Raw genomic sequence first — 23,300 nt, forward strand, 5'->3', positions numbered from 1 at the left:
TATCTGTCCCACTGCCCCTATTCCCTCCCACCCGCCATCTGCCCTGTCACTCCTTGGTGGCCTGGCTCGAACCTGACCCCTGGGGCAGATTCTGTTCTTGCTTTGCCATGCTGCACACTCCCCTGGTTGGCCTACTACAAGTGCCACAATACCCACTCGTCTTCCTGAGCATGATGGCATCCCATCCTCCTTTCAACTTCCAATATCCAGGACATTACTATGTCCTTCCTTCTCTCAGCAGAGAGCAGCATCGCCATGACAACACTACCGAGCACAAGTAGCACAGCACTCGATTCACGTTTTCCACTGCTTGTTGCTTGCCTCGTGATCATGGGTGCCAAGACATTCGAGCGATTAGGTGCTCAAAGTCCTCCACCATGGCACATGTTTTGCTTTGGACCATTAAGTTGCGCTTTACGGGCATCTCAGGGCAGGGATTTCCACTCTCAAGGTGGCCAAGTCTTAATCATCCTCTAGAAAAGTAGTACTGCAAAACACTGTGGCCCTGCTTGTATTGAAGTGATCCCCTGGAGGGGAACGTCCAAAGGTTTTATATGAAGGGGATAAATGGCAGTCCTGAGAGGGACTGCTCAGATGTCCATATATTCAAATAGGTACAAAAAAATTCCTACTTAAACATACACATCTTACTCCACCAATAGGAATATTGATATATATCATACAATAAAGGATAAGATGAGACTTTCTCTACTCACACACCTCCCCCTTAGATAAGAACCTCCGATAGATTTTCCGGCACTACAAGTCTTGGCAACATAGACTGCATGCAACATTCCAATTTTCCAAAAACATTCTTATTTATTCAAAATATTTAAATTAAAACAAAACACTACCCTCACCTAACAGTGTAAATGCTAACACTAAAACCTACAGAATCTAAAAAACTAGGCTTCAAATTATACACGTACCCAAGACACAAACGAAATCACATAACAAAATACAAAAAGAACCTAAATGTGTCAATTAAAAAGATACAATCCCAACAGGTTTCTGTTCTTCAAAGCCCCTTTTGGGCGAACATTCTTCAGGGGAAACTTTAAAACATCCACTATTCTCCTCAACACCGTGTTGAATGGGTAGTTTCAGGCAAACAAAGCCTGTAAGGGAAAAGACAGACAACTGATGCCAACCTCACAAAGCTCTAAAAAGATTAAACTATGCTATAGCTTGCGTTTTCAGTGACTTTTGGCTGAAACTGAGTATATGGTTCTCTGTATGTTGGTTTGTTCTTTTAGGTGTTGCGATAGCTCGGCGGACTGTGACGCCTTTTGAAGTTTTTGGTTTCTCATTGGCGAGAGATTAGCACACTGGTCATTTACAGACATGCATTGAAGGTTCACCATTTTAAGGTAAATCCAAGTGGTTTAATCTTTTTAGACCTTTGTGAGGTTGGCATCAGTTGTTGAGCTGACTTCCCATTTACATTTTGTAATACTCCCCTCCTTTGGAACTTATAAGTTTCCTCTGTCGTTTCCCTTACAGGCTTTGTTTGCCTGAAACTACACATTCAACACGGAGTTGAGGAGAATAGTGGATGTTTTAAAGTTTCCCTGAAGAATGTTCGCCCGAAAGGGGCTTTGAAGAACAGAAACATGTTGGGATTGTAGGTTTTTCATTGACACATTTAGGTTCTTTTTGTATTTTATGTGATTTCGTTTGTGTCTTGGGTGCGTGTATAATTTGAAGCCTAGTTTTTTAGATTCTGTAGGTTTTAGTGTTAGCATTTACACTGTGTTAGGTGAGGGTAGTGTTTTATGTTTTAATTTAAATATTTTGAATAAATAAGAATGTTTTTGGAAAATTGGAATGTTGCACGCAGTCTATGTTGCCAAGACTTGTAGTGCCGGAAAATCTATCAGAGGTGCTTATCTAAGGGGGAGGGGTGTGAGTAGAGAAAGTCTATCATCGTATCCTTTATTGTATGATATACTGCTCAGATGTCCAACAGTACCGAGATCTCTGAATGAAAGCATGTCCGAGCTGGTACTAACTGCTTACGTACAGTAAAATAAAAACAAGTTCACAAAATTAAGCAATTCTTCACGGATGTGCATTGTAGGGACAGTTTTTCACACTTCTGTTATAAATTATTTCTAAAGCGCACAGTCACCTCAAGTGGCCTCTTGTCACAAATGCCCCAAAACTCCAAGGTGGAGCAAAGCTTTGGCCTATAAATCGGATGTTTAGATACCCAAGGATTAGCAGAAGAATGTATGTGTTAAATTCAAAGAATAAGCTTGTTCCAGAATGACTGGAAAATATGGTCAATGGCCAGATCACCTGCTCTACCTCTAACTCTGAGATGGTGAACAGTTTGTCAAAGAGTGCAGGCATCTACTTGTAGTATTTGGTACACTAGATGACCTGTATAAAGAGCCTTGAAGGTGACCCGTTGTTCGACTAGTAATTAGCACAAGGGAGGGTTAGAGGTTTTCCAGCAGAATGAGCCATTGTACCTTCCCCGTTGCATATTTAGGCAGATTTAAATACAACCCATTCACACAGTCCAAACCGGACCGAACCAAGGCAGCTTCTAATTCAGTAGGGTTGGACAAGTCCAAGAAGGGAAGAATTTGAGAACGGTATTTTAATAGAACCTTGTTGTGACCACTTGCATGATCTGGGGAGCTAGTGACACAACTTGGTCAATGATCACTCGTAGATGTTTCTAGTAGGAACAGGTCTCTAAAAGTGTACTCTAGACAGCACTTGACTATGGGCCTAAAGACCCTACTGTTAAGGGAATATTTTGCATGTTGCTACACTCAACCCTATACTTCCAGCCATCTAGGTTACCCTTGCACTTTACCTGTAATCATCTAGATATTATCATCTTGATGCGTCGTGTATGCACAGCTCTACATTGCTTGCCAACTGGCATCTCTCTAAATCCCATACCCACCAACAGGGTCTTAGTCTTGGTCAGGCTGAGCATACATTTTCCCCCATCCAGTCAGAGTACAAGATTTTTCAAACATAATACTAAGGGTGTTCGTAGAGGAGGATTTTACCTCAAACAATTTGGGCATCATCCACAAAGATGAAAAAGGATGTGAATCAAATGTGAGAGAGTGAAGGGTTAAAATTAAAAGCAGCAAGGCTGAGTCCCGTTGGACTCCACAACACTGCTACGGGTTCTGATGCACGGGGGCGTGATATAGAAAATAAATATTGTAAAGATGCCCCCATAACATCGGATTATCTCAGCTGTAAAGTCAAGAGCAAGTGGCTAAGCGTTTGCAATGCTGGCGAGAGATCTACAGCACAGAGATCCTCACACCATCTCAGACTATGCCTGCCAGACGAAACCCAGCCTCCAAGGCCTCCAATGAATGCCTGAACCTGCAGGACTAGCATGGTTTCAAGCAACGTACCCAAGTATAAGAGATACACCGGTTGAGTTTCCTAGGTCATTGTAATCCAGCAGTGTGGAGTTAAAATGGCCCGTTTGAATCAAGGGGGCAGAGCGTCGTGATTGAGGAAATTACAAATGTTTGCAGAAAGGGATTATAAAATTGGTTGGAGAGCAAGCTGCTCATAGAGATGGCGTGAAGGATTAAGGAAGGAGCCCAGGATTTTACTAGTGTTGAAAGCAAAAGAGGCCTGAATGAATTTAGGGGAGTTGCTGCCAACCTCCCATTTGACATTAGCAGCGCCCGGTCGCGGGCGGTGTCAATGCAAACCAGGAACCTCGCTGCGAGACCACCCAACTCATTGCTGCACTAAAACACAAAGTTGCAAATTCGAATAATAAAACTTACTTTGGGTGGAAATCTAACGGCACTGGTGGACTTAACTGGGGACTCTGCAGGAAGCATGTGGGTAACTTCTGATTGAGGAACGATTTACAAACGGGATGTTAACTAATGCCGAAGTATTTAGTGACTCTGAACAGCAAATAAAAACAAAGGGTGTTCTAGCAACTTCGCATCATGAGGTTGTCTCAGGAGCGGATTTGGCGTGCCGAGAGTTTCCATTGAGGGAAAATGGAAATGCAGGTGCACAAGCCGCGGGGAAACAGTGCAATATGGAAAATGTCATCGAAGTGTAGGGATTGGTGGCACATTCATCAGTGGACCATCGATTGTTTGCTTTCAGTTCCAGACGTCTTGAGTGTGCCCATGAAAGAAGATCAAAGAACTGAGAGGCGGCATGTTGAAATGATGCGGAGGCGAGATGCGAAGTATTGTAAACAGAAGCAGCAGGCACTGCTTGTAAAGGTATCGCCAGGTCCAACTGATCCCAGAACCCCTGTGAGTTCTGGAACCTCAGTCAGGCATAAACACATGCAATTAGGAATGTGATAACATCATAATGCAATGACATAATACATCAATTAAAGCATAACCAAACAAGAACATATAGACCACTTCTAAACCTAACACATCTCCCTCCTTACCAGTGACATTTGATTTAGTAAATCACTCGCAACAAAAATCTTTAAAGCGGTTTGGCATTTTCCCTGCTCTGCCCCTAGGTGTTTCTATGACTGGAATGACCATCCTCCCCACCTTCACTGACAAATGTTTAATTTTCATTCACACTTTCTCTCATAGCCTCATTATCTTTGCTGCCTTAACCACTATCCGCTACTTCATCACTGACAGCAGCAGAACTTTTGAGCATCCTTGCCTTGGACCAACACTCACCACCTTCCAATATCACAACACGGTCACGCACTGCCACATTTCTTTTGGGCCCCAAGTATTTACTCTCCACACATTTTGATCCAAAACAGGGATTTTTTTAAATCAAAACCAAGTCACCCACCTCATACTCCACATTCCTAACCTTAGAGACAGCATCAAAACTTTGTTTGTGCTCCTTCTGTGTCTCAAATATCAACCTCAACTTCCTGGCGATCCACCTCAATGCAACCTGCCATCTCCAACCATCCCGGGCAAAGTTTTGTGGCAGGTTGGCGACACTTTAACAACACAAAGGGAGGCATTTTTGTGATAGAGAGGAGTCGTGCAGTAGCTCCACACCATTTCCTTGAGAACTTTCATCCACCCCAACGCTTAACTGAAAGCTAGCTGTATCCCCCCCTTTGACAAATCTGTTGGCTCTCTCAACCAACTCATTGGCACTGGGGAGATGCAATGCCGTGCGGAGGTGTTTAATGCCAAACATCCCTAATAATGCTTTCATCCTGTCAGAGCAAAATTGGACTCGGTTGTCAGTGATAATTTCTGTAGGGAATCCTTCCCTAAAGAATGTGTCCTCAAAAAATGTTATCATTTCAGTGGTGGTGGCCTCCCTTAGTGCTCTCCACTCCATTTAGTATGATAATCCACCATAACAAATGTATATCCATCCCCAAATACTTGTAAAGGACCCATCAAATCAACAGCCTTTTCCCATGGTTCACTGGGTACTTGCACTGGAGAAAGGAGGTCTCTCTCACCATTTTCCCTTTATCACTTTTTTCGCACTCCTTACATGACCAGACCCTTTTTTCAACTTCGCTATCCATGCCGGGCCACCAGAATGACTGTTTTAACAGTCTCTTGGTACCCCCCATGCCCAAATGACCTTGGTGGGCTAGGTTGACCAACCGGGTACTGATGCCAATGGGAGGTACAACCTTTGATCCTCTCCTTAGTCTACAGACATCCTCAGATGGACTTAACTCTAGTTTCACCTCATAGTATCCATCATAACACCTATCCAAGTTTTCTTTGTTGGGCCACCCCTTGGTTGTCCATTCCTTCAATTTGGTCACAATTATAACCTATGTCTGCCTCCAGCCACTCACTTTAGTTTACAGCATCACATGCAACCTAAGCTATGATCATATCCTGTTCTTTGGTTAGGTCAATCATGTCCCCATCCTCTACCAGGAGTCTAGATAGACAGTCAGCGACCACGTTTTCCCTACCAGGTATAGAACTTATCCTAAAGTTGTAACCCAGTAAACCTACCATCCACCTAGCAATCCTGGGCGAACCCTTAGCCGAGTCCGTACTACTCATAACTTGGACCAGAGGTTTATGGTCAGTTTTTACTTGAAATTCCTGGCCCCACAGAAAGAATTTAAAATCAAGTATTGCTCAAAACACCCCTAGAGCTGCTCTCTCTCTATTACAGAATAGTTTTTTTTTCTGCCCCATGTAATGGTCTCGAAGCAAATGCTATGACATGCTCCATTTTCCCCCACATCAAATTGAGACAATGTGGCACCCAAACCTAAAAGACTTGCATCTACTGACAGTGCGGTCCTCCTCCCGGATACAAAACCACCCAACGATGGAGCCTTAGAAATGCCCTCCTTAATGGTTGCAAAGAACAAGTTACCTTCTTACCTGGTAATGTTCTTTTGATGGGATGTTCCGACGACGTATTCCACATCCATGACAGGTAATCACCACAGCTGTGCTGCTTCGGAAAGTTTCCAGCGTTTGCGTCCTGCGTCAATGACATAGATATGTCCCTTTGAGGACCTCCCCCGACAGCAGACGTCACCCGATGTTATATGTAGGAGGCACGACGCCTGTAGCCTCAGTTGTAGTTTTTTGCCAGAACGTATGGCACCAATCTTCTGCCAGTATGACTACAGAAAGCCTTGCGGAAACGGAAGCTGCAATCGCATAAGAAATTCTGTAGCGGGGCAGGCTGGGAGGGTACGATGTGAAATACGTCGTCGGAACATCCCATCGAAAGAACGTTACCAGGTAAGAAAGTAACTTGTTCTTCGAAGGGATTGGTTCCTCGGACGTATTCCACATCTATGACAGTCTCCCAAAGCAGTACCAATTTAAGGAGGTGGGAAAAGAATTTAGAATTTTAGAATGCCGTATTAAATTGCAAAATAGAGGCCCGCCTTGCCAAAGGCCAAATCTTGACCATGGATAGAATCCAGGGAGTAGTGTTTTACAAATCTATGGACAGAGGCCCATGTGGCTGCTTCACAAATGTTACGAATGGGAACACCCCTCTGCAGGGCAGTAGAGGCAGCAACATCCCTAGTAGAATGGGTCCATAAACCTACCGGAGGGTCCTTACCCGCCAAGCGGTAACATTCAGAAATTGTCAAGATAATCCATCTAGACAGTCTGTTTAGTAACAGCTTGTCCCAAACGCCTTACAGCGTACCCTACAAAGAGCTGATCGCCCACTCTGACCCGGGAAATGTGCGAGATGTAGAAACTTTAGGATCCAACCTACGGAGTCTCCTCTTCCTTACCAGGATGCGGTGGAGGATAGAATGCCGGAAAAATGAACTTCTAGCTTAAATTAAATTCCGACAACTTTCGGAAGAAAAGAAGGACGAACCCCAGGGACAACCCTGTCCTTATGGAACACTGAAGGGTGGCTTAACGGAAAGTGCCTGCAACTCATTCACTCTGCGAGCGGAAGTGACCGCAACTAAAAATACAGTTTTCAAAGTCAACAGTCTCAAAGGACAAGAATGTAAAGGCTCAAATGGAGCTCCCATTAGGAATTTTAGAACCAGGCTCAAATCCCAACCGGGCACCTGGAAAGGTGACGGTGGGAACACATTAGGGAGCCCTTTCAGAAACTGAGAAATCAAAAGGAATTTTAAAATAAGAACACTCCTCAGACGAGCGCTTAAATACAGACAGCGCCGCCAGGTAACCTTTAATGGTACCCACTTGCAGGCCCTTATGGGCTAACGAAAGCAAAAAAAAGAAACACAGGAATGGCACATGAAAAAGGATCCACTTTCTTAACCCTGCACCAGTCGCTGAACTTCCTCCAACGGCAACGGTACAAGGACTTTGTTGCAGGCCTTCTGGCCGAAAGCAACACCTCCATCAGGTCTTCAGGAGGACCCAATCCTTAAACCTCAACCTTTCAGATAACCAGCATGAAGGCTGAGAGACTTGACCTCTGCATGGAGAACCCGACCCCCCTCCCGTGAGAGCAGATCGTCTTGGTAGGGAATACGGCGTGGAGGGCAGGTGAACATGTCGAGAAGGTGCGGGTACCATGCTCTCCTGACCCATGCCGGAGCAATGAGGATCATTTGGGAACCGAACCTCCGTAACGTGCGCAACACTTGTGGAATGACGGGGACTGGAGGAAATGCGTACAGCAGTGGGAAGGACCACTCCACTACAAACGCGTCCCCTAAGGCTCCTCTTGCAGGAAATTCCCGCGAGCAGAATCTTTCACACTTCCGGTTGACACTGGTGGCGAAGAGATCCACTTGTGGGGTCCCCCACAGGTCGAAGATCTCCAAGAGAACTTCCTGAGCCAGGTCCCACTCGTGAGAGACCGTGCTCTTCCTGCTCAGGGCGTCCGCCGCCTCGTTTTCGTCTCCGGCCAGATGAACTGCCTAGATCGAAATTTCCTGCTGGATGGCCCAGAACCAGAGCTGCATCGCCTCTCTCCACAGTGGGAGAGACCCTGGCCCCCTCTTTTTGTTGAGGTAGTGCATTGCCACTGTGTTCGTCAGAATCCGGTCATTCTTCCCCCGCACAGACGGCAGAAAAGCCTTCAGGGCTAGCCTGACGGCCCTCAGCTCCAACAGACTGATATGGAGTCTTGACTCCGACGGAGACCAACGACCGCTGTCAACTCGTTGGCATGAGCTCCCCATCCCGTGAGGGATACGTCCGTCACGATCGTTACCTCCGGCCAGGGTAGCCAAAATGGAGGCCCCTTCATCAGATTGCTTTTGACGCCACACCAGAGAAGATCCTGGGCGACCGAGGGCGGCACCTGAACGGGATCCGACATCCTGCCGGAGGGCTGCAACCACTGCACCTTGACAGTCCACTGCAGAGATCTCATCTGCAGCATGGCCTCTGGCACCAGTAGAATGCAGGATGCCATGAGGCCGAGCAACCTCAAGAACTCGAACGCCGGGAGACTCTGGGCATGTTGAAACTTGTCCACCATCTGCAGAATGTGATGAGCCCTCACATGGGGAGGCGAACACTGCCTCATGGATGTGTCGAGCACAGCTCAGATGTACAGGAGACGCTGGATAGGTGTCAAGTGGGACTTCTTTAAGTTGAGCGAGAAGCCCAGCTTGTGAAGGGAGTGGCAGGTGACTGACAGATGATACAGGACTTGCTCGGGAGAACGCGCCCTGATCATCCAATTGTCCAGTTAGGGGTAGACGTGAATCCCCCGCTTTCCTGAGATATGCTGCCGCCACCACCACCATTAGCTTGGTGAAGACCCTCGGGACGGAGGTCAATCTGAACGGCAGGACCCGGAACTGAAAATGCGAGTCGCCAACCGCGAACCTCAGGTACATCCTTGTGCTTGGGATGAATAGGCACATGAAAGTAAGCATCCTTGAGGTCGAGAGACACCAACCAGTCCTGAAGTTGAAGGGCCTGGAGGACTTGAGAAAGAGTAACCATCTTGAACTTGTCCTTGCTGAGGAGCTTGTTCAAACTACGCAAGTCCATGATGCGTCTCAATCCCCCGTCTTTTTTTGGGGATCAAAAAATATGGGGAATACCATCCCTTGTTCCTCTCTGCTACAAGCACCAGTTCTATGGCGCCTTTCTCCAGCAGGGATTTGATTTCCTGCGCAAGGAGCGGATCCAGACTCTTCAAAGAGAGCTTCCCCGATGGATTGTCGTGAGGCCTCTGCCGGAAAGGATGACAGTAGCTGTGGGCTATGATCTCCAGAACCCACACATCTGAAGTAATGGCACGCCATTCTACAAGATGCTGCGCAAGCCTTCCCCCCAACCAGCGAACCATAGGATATGGCCTCATGACTGAGCTGAAGCGGCTGCGGCAGTGCCTGAGGGCAAAGAGGCAACTGCCCGAGTGGCTTTTGGCACCTCGAGTGCCTTGTTTTCCACCTGTGGTACTCCTACGTGGGCCCCTTTGATTGGCAGCTCCCCTCGATCTACCAAAGGAAGTGTAGTATCGAAAGGAACCTCTCCTCCATTGCTGTCCCCTAGGACGAAAAGGCAGAGGTTGACGTACCGCAGCGCTCAACTCTTCGCTTCAGCTTTGACGGTCTGCAACCTCTCAAGGCTCTCGGTAGCCTTGATGCCAAAAAGATGGCCACCATCAAAGGGCATGTTGAGAAGCCGGGACTGTACATCAGGAGCAAACCACGACTTCTGCAACCATGCAAACCTGCGCATCACGGTGCTTGCCGCCATGGTTCGGCTGACACAGTCTGCCACGTCCAGACCGGACTGAACGGATTCACACATGGCATCCTTGCCATCCTGAACGAGGCCAAGAAAACCATCCCGTTCCTCCCCTTCGGGAATATGTTCAGCCGCCAAAGATACACAATTCCACAGAGTGCGAGTGAATCTTGCCAAGGCACAAACAGAGTTGGCTGCCTTTAAAGCCATACTCCCCATTTGAAAACACTTTCTTTGCCCAACCGTCAAAGCGCTTGTTGTCCCTATCCGGAGGGATGGTAGGGCACGCAGTCTGCTTTGCTGGGGCCGTAGCCGCCTGCACCACCAAACTCTCCGGAGTGGGGTATGCAGACAAGTAGCCGGAGTCGCCACTGGCTGGACAGTATTTTTTTGATAGAGACTTATTCACTGCCGGGAGACTCTCCGGAGCAGCCCAAGCCGCCGCCACCCTTCTTTGTAAGGCCATATGAAATGGCGTCAGTGGGTGGACCTTGGTCCAAAATATCTGTCAGGTCATCCTGCAGAAAATCCACAGGTGGAGCAGACCACCCCAAGTACTCCGTCACCCTCGACATGAGACACCTGTAAGAAAACTCGGCGTGTATACCAGGCGCAGGCCTGGCAAATTCAACCTCCGGGGAGGTGTCCAGACCACTGGCGTCATGCAAGGATTGATGCAGGTCTTCCATCTGGCTATGACCAGACAACAGTTCGTCGGGAACCTCATGAGGAACAAACCCCTCAACATCTGACCCTTCATCCACCTCCGAGATATAATCCAAAGACTAGGATAAATCCCTGGATGAGGGAACAGAAAAAGGCTCAAACACAGGCTTCACTGATTTACTCAGGGCCTTCCTCGGAGTTTCCACCGTCCTCCGAGGTACCTCCAGTAAAGCCTCCACAAAAGGCGTCGACGGAATCAGCGTCAATGTCGAGTGAGGCGCCGATGACTTCGACAATGGCGTCCAGACCGGAGTCCCAAGCGTGTCCTTGGACAGCCTCTCCGCCAATTACTTCCTCGGAGGCAGAGCCTCGAGAGAGTCCCTCGACGGACATGGCGCCGACGGCGTCGATGCCTTAGAAGGCTTCACAGGCTCCAACAGTCTCGAGGGCGTCGAGGACCGGGACCTGGAGCGGGCATGACTACAGCGATCTACCTTGTCCGACTGGAACCTTGACAGCTCCCGATGATCGCGCCAACCGCCCGAGACGCTATTCTCTCGAAGTCGCGGATGGAACAGAGCCCTGCGATCCCAAAATCGCCATCATCTCCTTACGAAATGCATCCCATTCCGCCGGAGATGAATGCTTGTTGGGACAAGCTACCCGCTGTCTGGCGGAGTCCTCGGAGGCAGAGGAATGGCAGGAACCACTCCGGGACCGAGACCCCCCTGAACTTACGCTGATGCAGAGAGTCGCCCCTCGAATTGTCAGTCGAAAGCCCAGCGGATTTTGACTTATGGGGTTTGGAAACCCTACCTACAGGTAACTTCTTCTGCTCCCGCAAGGCCTTTGACGTCAAAGACTGGCATTCATCGCAGTCACCGGCAGCGTGGCTTTCGCTGAGGCACCACAGGCAGACGTTGTGCATGTCTGTAAGCGACATCTTGGAACCGCTGTCTCGGCACTTCTTAAAACCCGAGCGCGGGGTAGAAGACGAAGACATATTTCACAAACAACCAAGTTCGAAGAACCGATTGAGAAGAACCGAGGCGCGCCGAAGCGAACACGTTCACAGAAAAAACAGAATTGAGGCTAGAGGCGTCATGCGTCCTATATATAACATCCGGTGACGTCGGATCGACGAGGCCCTCGAGGGACAGCATATCGACATCAGACACCAAAAAATTTTCCGAAGCAGCACAGCTGTGGTGATTACTGTCATAGATGTGGAATATGTCGGAGGACACAATCCCTTCGAAACCAAGACACTCCATGCCGCGTTCTGTCCAAAAACCTGACTGAAAGGGGTAAAAAAAAAATAAAAACTGCTTTCCAAGGAGGAAAGAAGAGGAGAGACCAAAGATTTCATGAACAGAGGTAAGAGACTGGACGCAAGTTACCAGGCACTGTAGGATCCAGTCAAGGCTTCTTAAAGAGGGGAATAAATATGGCCTGCTTTAACTCCACTGGAATAGACCCAGACTGGCAGGACAAATTAACTGACTGGGAAACCCAAGTAATCAAACCAGGGCAAATATCCTTGAAGACTGCTAGGTGTATAGGGTCAGAAGAGAAGCTGATTTGAGCTGAAAAACAGCCTTCTCTGCTGCATCCTCAGAGAATATTGGGAATTCAGATCACACATGTGCAGGGCCACCAACTTCGGCATCCAGCACATTAGCGGAACACCAGTGTAGCCGATGGATGTAGGCTCAAATAGTATCCATTTTAGAAATGAAGAACTGGGCAAAGGAATCGCAGTCAGTGAAGAATTCTCAGCAGATGACGTTTTCACAAGGGCTAACAGCTCTTTAGCCAGATTCGGAGCGTTGGTAACTGAGTAGAGAAGGTCTGTTTAGAAGCAAAGAGACTTATGATGGGCTTTGGCCAGAAGTCTATAGGCTGTCTTCTCAGCTGCACCGTAGGAGTGCCGCCATTTGCATTTAGCGCGTCTACCCTCGAGACGGGCCGCTCAGAGATCATCCGTAAACCACGGATTAGATGGACGATTATAAAGGCGGGTAGATTTTAGGGGAGCAACTAAATCTGCTGCTTTCTGCAGATAGTTGGTCAGTAGAGAAAAATTGATGAGTGGAGAGTTATGGCACTCTTCCAGCAAATTCACAAAGAGAGCAGTCCAATCCACAGAGCTCCAACTGTGCCGCAGTACTATCAAGCGGGAGCTCAGGGAGGAGAGGTGGGAATTTGAAATAGGACAGCAAAACATGATCAGACCAAATGAGGGGTTCCACAGGAAAAGTGGTATTTGAGACTCAACAGAAAACATTAAATCAAGAGCATTTGCCAAGGAATGGGTAGGCTCAGTAGCACATTGACAAAGATCGAAATCCAATAAGTAGTAAAAAAAAAAACTGACTGAAAATCAGGACACAGGGAAGATTAAATTTACTATTAAAAAAACAGGTTTTGTGAAAGTGCTTGTACCAAGACGGGTGCAGAGGCAACCCCTAACCAAGTCTGTCAAACACATGAAATTGGGGGAACGAGCATCTAAAATGTTGTGTACAAAATCTGCATGTGCGACTAATGAGTACACGTTAACTAACATTACCTTAGCCAACAAATCCGTTAACTAGCTGATGTAAACTAAGCCTCCTTTGCCAATCAAGAACACCATAAGGTTTACATGTAGGTTTATTCCCTTAGTTATTAAGTAGAGAAAGCACTGGGACATCCATCTAGCCCAGCAGCTTAGGTCCAACTGACACCAGTAGAACTCAAAACATACATCAACATTCAACCAAGAGTCCCAGTGACATCATCACACCAACACTCCACCTAGAATGTTGGCGACATCACCACCATCACAAACTCATAGCCATAATCAATCACAGCACAGATTACGACAATTGCCCCTCTTCAATAACACCAACTAGACCCATGGTAGGAACCCCCCCTAAGTGCAAATTACCAGAAATGTTGTAGCTCAAACCATTTTACCCCCCTTGAGCCCAAACCCCTACACCCCAAGATCTACCCAAGATCTTAACTGGAAAACCGAAAAACTAGCTCAACCACAAGCTCTCCCCAGACCTGAGCCCACTCAGCTACTACCCGCTGAATGAACCACAACATGGAAGACCCAACACTCCGCTATCAACCAGCTGAACAACAACAAAGGAGAAAGGAACCCAAAAATAAAACTCATGACCGAGATCATCTGGCTGCCCCTTTACCTAGACTCAGGCAGCACACCCTGCCCCTTAAAATTACCAAACATCTCTTCACTGCCCCTTGAATGACCAGACAGCACCTAGCTGCCCTTACCCAAAACAAGGACAGCACCTCAAAACTGCTTAAGTACAGCAATGGCAACACTAGCTACCCCTAACCGGGCCCTAGACAGCACCTAAATAAACCTTAAATCAACAACAGCACCTCGCTGCCCAACCAACCTAAAATTAACACACCTTGCTACCCCACCTAACAGCACATGGACAGCATCTCGCTGACCCTACAACTACCAGACAGCACCTCAATGTACCTAAAACCAAACAACACCTCACTGTCCCTAAATCGCTACGCCCCCTAACAGCATATGGACCGCATCTAGACAACACCTAGACAACACCTCACTATCCCTACAAACACCAGACAGCACCTCACTGCCCCTCAAACAACCAGACTGCACCTCACAGTCCATAACACCAAACAGCACCTGACTGTCCCTAAAAACCCCAGACAGCACCTCACTGCCCTCACAATGACCCAGACAGCACCTGCCTGTCCCTCAACACCAGACAGCACCTCCATGGACCTAAAACCATCCCTACAAACACCAGACAGCATCTCACTGCCCCTACAAACTACCAGACAGCACCTCACTGCCCCTGGAACAACAGACAGCACCTCCATATACCTAAAACCATCCCTACAAACACCAGACAGCACCTCACTGCCCCTGGAACAGACAGCACCTCCATATACCTAAAACCATCCCTACAAACACTAGACAGCACCTCACTGTCCCAACACCACACAGCACCTGACTGTCCCTAGAACACCCAGAACACCAGAACACAACCAGACAGCACCTCAGTAAACACTAAAACAACCAGGGCGCACTCGAATATTCCCCTAAAACAACTAAACACCACCTCACTGTCCCTAAATACACCAGAAAATAACCAGACAGAACCACGCTGCCCCTAAAACAACCAGACAACACCTCCATACACCTAAAACCATCCCTACAAACAACCAGACAGCACCTCACTGCCCCTGGAACAGACAGCACCTCCATATACCTAAAACCATCCCTATAAACACTAGACAGCACCTCACTGCCCCTACAACTACCAGACAGCACCTCACTGTCCCAACACCACACAGCACCTGACTGTCCCTAGAACACCCAGAACAGCAGAACACAACCAGACAGCACCTCAGTAAACACTAAAACAACCAGGGCGCACTCGAATATTCCCCTAAAACAACTAAACACCACCTCACTGTCCCTAAATACACCAGAAAATAACCAGACAGAACCACGCTGCCCCTAAAACAACCAGACAACACCTCCATACACCTAAAACCATCCCTACAAACAACCAGACAGCACCTCACTGCCTCATGACCCCGACAGCACCTACCCCAAAATGACCCAGACAGCACCTGTCCCTAAAAACACCAGACAGCATCTCACTGTCCCTAGAATGACCTTACAGCATCTCACTGCCCCTAAAAACAACCAGACAGCACCTCACTGCCCTTTAAAATAACCAACACCTAACCACCCTTTAGATTAACCAGGCAGCACCTCACTACCCCTTTAAAACCCTAAAATGCACCTCACTATCACTTTAAATTGCCAGGCAGCACCTCACTGCCCCTTAAAACACCAGCATCATCCACACGTAACCAGGGGACATGCCCCTACAAACAACAACCAACAGAACACACACACAGGACCACATATGAATCCCATCAAAATCATTTTAAATAGCGTCATGGTGCAAAGTTCTTGCACCACCCCCAAAATATCCATGAAATGCACAACATAAATGCAAATCTGCGCCACAATCCCTGCGCCAATCCCAGCATGTGATGAAGTAGAAGCACCTCACTGCCCCCAAAATGATCAGACAGCACCTCACTGCCCCTAAAAGTACTGGCATCATCCACACATAACCAGAGGAAACACCCCTACGAACACGACAAACAAAACACTGCAGGACAACATGTACAACCCACAGTAAGCGATACCAGATCAAGTCCATGGCGCTAAAAGCCCTGCGCCAACCCCAACATGTCCCTGTAATGCAAAACACAAAATACATGGCAAGTAATCGTACATGCAAAAATGGATGCAAGTGACATGGCGCTAAAGTCCCTGCGCCATACTCCCACCCACATGTCCACTTCAGCCAACCTGCAAAGAAAACATTGCATAAACAACATTACAATGTCCCATAGACCCCACACCCACGCGTCCATAGTGAAAACCCAAAGACATGTCCTAACAGCAGGCCACTTACAGAAACACGACATCAGTACATACATGACAGGCCCAACACTGCTAACATCAACCCAGGACCCAACCCAAATTGTACTCAACCCAGAGGCCACAACGTAAATACAAACAACATTAACCAATAAAACCGGCCTCACCAAACAGGTGCCTCTATTTAGTGACTAGTCAGATCCTTCATCACGTTACTTATTCCCCACTGGTTCGGATCCAACGCTCGGCGTCTCACCAACATTCCTGTCAGATCGCTGTATCCACGCAGCTTCCACTTTATTCCAGGACACACATGGTAAATAGCCTCAAATTCCTTGACACTCCCTGCGCTCCCCACTCATGGCAAGACACCGACTTTTCCTTGACCGCCAGGTTCAAATATGGTCCGCGCTTTGCCATTCTCCGTTCCAAAATTTGCTGAAATCCCTCCAGCGTCACGAATCACAGAAGCATGAACCATCCTGCGCTCCAACTTCCTACCTGGCGCGGCGCAGCACCCGTATTCGGCCCCTGCGTGTCCATGTAGTATAACGCTGCGCTCCATGTGAATGCTGCGTTCCAGCTTAGACCGCTGGAACGCCTGCCCACCTCCAACCAACGTCATCATTACTGCCGCCGGCACCGCAAGGGAAACACCTCTGGCCGGCACACCAACGCTCCGATGACTGGTGCCTCCTATGTTGCTGCTCCATTCCTGCTGCGCAGTCCTGCACCACACGTCACACAGCTTGCCAAGATCCCAGCAGAAACAGGACAGCTCCATGCCGGAAGCCTGGGCGCTGAAACACGCAGCTGCAACGTGCGCTCCAATCAAGATGCACGGCACCACAACGGAGATTGAACTACCTCCTCCAATCTTCCGCAGGGCCCTCCGTTTTGGGCCCCACCGCCGCACCTGCACATTCCCAACCTGGAGGGCAATAGCGGCCAGACCTCCGCTTCTCCTGCGAAACTACCTCCTCCAATATTCCGCAGGGCCCTCCCTGTTGGGCCCCACCGCTGCACCTGCACACTCCCGACCTGGAGGGCAATGTCAGCCCGACCTCTGCTTCTCCTACGCCAGACCGGCACGCCGTGCCAATATGGCTGCAGCCGCAGACTCTCCGACCTGGGCCATCTGACACCGCTGCTTCAAGACTACCGTCAAGCTCTGAACCGCCCCAACAGAGTGCAGCGGTCACACGCAGCTGCAGACGCTAAGCCGCCACAGCCCAGCACCGCCTGGGTACCGGAACTTCCAAGCGCTGGGCCACCTCAGCCCCGGCACCGCCTGGATTCGGACCTTCCAGGCACTGGCCACCTCAGCCCCAGCACCGCTTGGATTCTGGACCTACCAGGCACTGGGCCAGCTCCCCTGGCACCGCCTGGACTCTGGACCTTCCGGGTCCCCGACCTGGACCACTGTATTGGACCCCACTGCACCGCCCGGCCTGCAGCTCCTTGTTGCTGGATGGATGTCACCCTGGAAGGCAGCGCTCCTCACTTACTGCCCCTTCCCAGCAGGACCATCCTCGTCGCCAGTGATGTAAACTAAGCCTCCTTCGCCAATCAAGAACACCATAAAATAAGTAGTTTACATGTAGGTTTATTCTCTTAGTTATTAAGTAGAGAAAGCACTGGGACATCCATCTAGCCCAGCAGCTTAGGTCCAACTGACACCAGTAGAACCCAAAACATACATCAACATTCCACCAAGAGTCCCAGTGACGACATCACACCAACACTCCACCTAGAATGTTGGTGACATCACCACCATCACAACCTCATAGCCATAATCAATCACAGCACAGATTATGACACTAGCATTACCTTAGCCAACAAATCCACTTCCTGAACAAGATTCTTCAAAAGGAACCGACTCATCATTCCAATTCGGCAGAAAGCACATATCTGGAGGAGCTAAATCAAAAATACCCTTACGGGAAGGATATGTGCCTCTTACCTCATTGTGCCCGTACTGCACACAGGCTAGCACAGACGGGCTTGACTGTGGCATGCAAGGCACTTTCTATAACGACTGCCAATACAATACAGAAGCACTTTGCAGGTAACAATGGAAAAGTCCTACCTTGTCTTCGGTATCTCTGAGGGAGTGAAAGTTTACCAGAGGCCCCTTCCCCCACCTTCCAACACAGGTGCCAAAAAGGGGTTCTCCGGGAAACCCTCTTAGAGGGAAAAAAACCTGGTTGTGGATGTTCTGTAGGTGGTTCTCGTCGATCCCTCACGACTGGAGTAGGAAGTCTAACAAGATGGAGTCGCGTTGAATTGACTTGGGGTTTAATCGGTGCGACTCTTCTGTGGGAATAGAATGGATAGAATTATCTGTTGCACCCTTTGTCTTACGGTTACCCAAAGTTGAATGAGTGGAAAGTACCTGTGGGAGGATCCCAAAGAGTGTTATGGAGAGTCTCTGTTGGCTGGGGATGTTGTCCGATCGGATATAGGTTAAAGGAAACAGAATGGAGTGTTTTGAATAAGGTTCTGTTAAAAGAGAAGTAAAAGGTAACAGAAGCCTGAATGCTTAGATCCCTACCTGTTGGATATGCCAGAATGCAGAGATCGCGTGTTGAATCTTGGGAGATTGAGTGTACTGTCGAGACAAGATCGACCTAAGTGAACTGCTGCCAAAAGGGAAAGAACTCATGAATACTAGACTACAAAGAAAACTAGGATCCTGATTCAGAGGAAAAAGGGGACAGCTTACATAAGTCTGCCGAAGGTTTCGTCCGTAAAGCTGAGTAGAGTGGAATTGCTGGGTCGGACAGAACAGGGGTGAAATGGTGAAAAGTCCTGCAGGGAAATGTAAGCAGAGTAAAGTAAGAAAGGCTACACTGATTTTAAATCAATGAGAGGCGCGTATAGCAGTTTCAATAACTCACAGAGCGGAGCTGTAATGAATCGTAGCAACGCGCAGTACTCCTGGCAACTCGTTCATATCGTACTTCCGGAGTGGGGGGGGAGAAGTCTCGCTCTCATCCTTCTCACGAGTCACTAGAACGCTCCTCTGTGCTTGAGGCTCCATGTTGGTGGTATGGAGACGCATCCGCGGCTGTAGCCGCCAACGATGCCAGAGAGTGGTATGCCGAAATCCAGGTGTAACACTTTCCCGCTGTGCTCCCTGCCATAACTCGTGTTTGAACACATTGCATCACAGTAGCCGGGGCCCTCCCACTGCAAGACAGTGAAGAGGCACTCCCAAGCAACTACTGTGAGAAGAAAGACATGCCTACCTCCAGGCACAGGACCCTAGGAGGCAAGGGAGGAAGCCAGGCACCTTCCTGCTGGAATTAACTAGCTACAATGAGAGCAAGGTCAAATAAAGAAACAGCGTGACACTATTTAAGTAAAAACAAGGAGTCCAGTCAACCACCATACTCGCATACAAATGAATAGGGGAAATTAAGAAAAAAGAGACGGCAGATAGCAACACCAAAAACATGAGCGTGACTGCAACCAGCCATGCCTGACGTCCCAAGGTTAACAGTGAGGGAGAAGAGGAAGATTCCAGAGGCAGGAAGAGAGCAGGGCAAAATCAAGAGAATTGGACAAACCCCAGTAAAATCAGTCTGTTGACAAGAGTATCATTCCTGAGGGAATTGGTGCGTGGCCTGCAGGCCAAACATGGTACACATCTAATCCTGCTGCTCCACTCCGACCCACTCTCTCCCCCCTTATAAAGGCCACAATAATCCTGATGTGGCAAACATAAATTCAACACAATCACAGTTACCCAGGAACACTGAGCAAACTGGGCCCACAGTAGGGACACAAAAGCATGATAGAGGTGGCACTGCAGCATAAACTGGGTGGTCCGACATCAGCAGGGGGGCCCTTGAGAAGGGATGCAGAAAGCACAGCGAAGATGAGGAAACTCTCCTTCATGAGCTACCACATGCTGCAAGGTCTGCAGCAGGGGGTGGAAGCTAGCTCTGAGAGTGTACCCTGCTCGCCCAGAGCCAAGGATCAGATTACAGACCCGAAGATCAGGACACCCTCAAAACTGCACTCTCAGTAGCATGGAAGCAGTGGAAATAAAGCCCTGCACCATCAAGAAAGGCCATAGGAGATATGGTACAAGCAGAGGATACTGCGAGACGTGCTCCTCCCATCAATTTAGTGACGAGGAATAACTGGATGTTGAACTGGCAGCAACAGAAACAAACACAGATAAGCGGGCCATAGCTCTGTCACATGCATGCTGACCGCATTCCAATGCGAGTTAATGGGGTCCAGGGAGAGGGGGGCGGGGGGAGATTGTCAGGGCAGGAGGAGCAAGGCTATTCACAAACCAATTAATGATGATCACAGTAATCCCAACAATCAGGTTGGGAAACCATGCACCATGAAGGAGTTCAAGAAAAAGGGAATCTAACCAACCACAATCACAGGCTTTTGATTATCGCAGTTCCATCTAACAATTGCAGCAACGCATAATAAAGGACAGGAGCTCATCACAATACATACCTACACATAACAAACCCTCACCAGACTGCAGCTCGACAGAGAAGTCTGGTATAAGATTACAGTGCAAGATTGGTCCAAGAAAATGGATACCGCAATAGTACAGGTGCATACTGACACAAAGAAAGGCCTTGGACATAAATGCACTGGTGACAAAAGCGGACCTACAACTACTTTTTTACATTAAAACAATTTAAAAAAAAACAATGTAAATAAAAACCATCATACTGGAGTTCTCAAAATGTATCCTCATTGTGATATCAAAATTATCAAAGCGCAAAGAAAGATTGAAAAAATTGATACAGCATGTGAACAAAGCTATAGAACTTCTGAATTAGAGAATAAATTAGTCAATCTAAAGGCAACATGCAAGGCTATGCGGGACAAATTGGTAGGTCTTGTGGGGGAGGGAGGGTTCTGGAATTGAAAACGTGATCTACTCCCTTAGCATACAGCTAGATAATAATGAGTAGTGTGGGGGAGAACTTCGCTGTGAGGCTAATGAGGTGAGCCTGTTACATGACACTGTCCCCAGGGTTACAGTTCACTCAACAACCAAACTTGAGAAGCCCGGAGATTCAGATCTGTTGCAAAGAAGCTGAACGAGAGGAGACGGGGCTTCCCAACGTTGGGCGGAAGCTCGTCTATACAGGTGCCAGAATGGCACCTCCAGAGCGCAAGGACACATCCAGGTCTTTGGGGAGACCCAGTGAGATGTGGCAAGTTGGGCAAGGAGACAAGAATCTTCTAGACACCAAAGTCATGTATGTAACGGCACCCCTGAGCATATCAGGCAGTGAAGAGACAAGAGTTGCCATCCTGACCAATGGAGAAGCCAGAGAGTCACAAACCCGTGATCAGAACACTTCAGACGCTCCTTCAGGGCAGATACCGGCTAAGGGCCACAAGGCAAAGGGCCGCGCCCAACTATGCAGCTTTGCTCAATGTTTGCCTTCTTTTGCCTGGGATGCCTGATGCAGACAATTTACAGTGACGGATAAGGTAAGTGTGGTGAGGGCAGTGAGTACAGCCATTCCTGCACTCCAGTAAAACCCCACCACTCATATTACCAAACTATCGTATACCCACTTGCATCTATAGCCTTATTGTAAATTATTTAATTACACTGTTGAATATAATTGAGTCTTAATTGTGCATTTCCAACTGCTGTGGGTTTTGAATGCTAGGTGCATTTTCCCTCTGCTGTGAATTTTATATCTAGGTGCATTTTCCCAGTACAGTGAGTTTTGATCCCGGGCACATCTTTCCCAACTCTAGATACCATGACTCTCACCGCCCAGATCGGAGTGGCACGCTGGTGCTCCAGAAACTTAAATAGTGACCTACCCAGCCAACTTCTCCCCTCTTCCTCGACCTGCCCGCCCCTCACCCCCATCCTTACACGCAGCCCCTTCCACGCCCGTCGCCACACACAGTTAAACCATCCACTACCCCCCCCCCACAAAAAACCAACCACGCGCTTCTCCCAATAATCCAACCTTGTGGTAGATCTCGCTCCTCCCAAATAAGCGCTGCACGCTGGCTCATACTTCCCTTCACAAAGTGCAGCAAAGGCCGCCTTGGCCAACATACCAATCTCAACAGCTCCACCACACATCCACATCACGACCCCCCCCCCCAGCCCCTCTTCTCCCCTGTTCCATCCTAGATCCCAATTCTTGCCCCCTTCCCCCACCCCAACTCCTCCCAAATCTCCCCACCTGACCCCGTCCTGGTTTTATTCCCCTATCCCCAAAAACCCGATCCCCACCTACCCCTCCCATGCCTGCTGCTTCCTCCCCACTCTTGAACCTCCCTGTCCTGCAACACACCCCCACGGCCCTTCCAGCTCAAAACACACATGCACGCTCAACTGCACTGTGCTGCAAGTAGGATTCAATTCATCATGCCCAGAAGAAATTGAGCCATGAGGTTTTTCCTTTCATACCCAAAGCACCATCTCTGTAATTCTACCCCTTCTGGGGTAGATAGGAGGAAGACTTTGGAGCAGTTTGAAAGATTGTTGAGCATAGGCATTCTCATGGTGGCAGTTCCCCAGGCACTTGACAGAGTAATGTTTAAGTTACTTACCTTTAACTATTGTTCTCCAGCATAGGTCTGGCATGGATTCACGTGCTCATGAATATTCCCAATTTTCAGGCTGGGAATCCTCGGTAAAAGAAAAACAGTTTCACTTTTAAACTGTATTTCTCCTCTAAACCAATCACTGTCCTCTGGGTCATACTGCCCCATCCAATGACAGTCCTCTCCCTTAGCTCCGCCTTTGATGGCCATCTTGAGATTTGGTAAGCACTTAAAGTGGCAGTATGAACCAAGAAGAGCCACAGAGGGGAAGGCGGGAGGGTTCGCATGTGAATCCATGCCAGGCCCATGCTGTAGAATAATAGTTACAAGCAAGTAACTCAAACTTTCTCCAGCATGGGGTCTGGCATGGATTCACATGCTCATGAATAAGGATTCCACAGCAGCATAGATACATAACCACTGGAGGTGGCAAGGCTCACAGAAGCAATAAACACTCACCTATGGAACACTCACCTTCACAAATAGGT

General features: G+C 48.3%; 1 protein-coding gene across 4 annotated transcripts in view; it reads right to left on the reverse strand.

Annotated features, from left to right (window-relative positions):
- The window catches only part of TP63 (tumor protein p63), a 1,032,286-nt gene that overhangs the window by 779,871 nt on the left and 229,115 nt on the right, over window positions 1-23,300 (reverse strand). The gene's annotated exons all lie outside the window — the stretch shown is intronic.

The sequence above is a fragment of the Ambystoma mexicanum genome, chromosome 10, assembly GCF_040938575.1.
Source record: "Ambystoma mexicanum isolate Mex_15411 chromosome 10, UKY_AmexF1_1, whole genome shotgun sequence".
NCBI lineage: Eukaryota > Metazoa > Chordata > Amphibia > Caudata > Ambystomatidae > Ambystoma > Ambystoma mexicanum.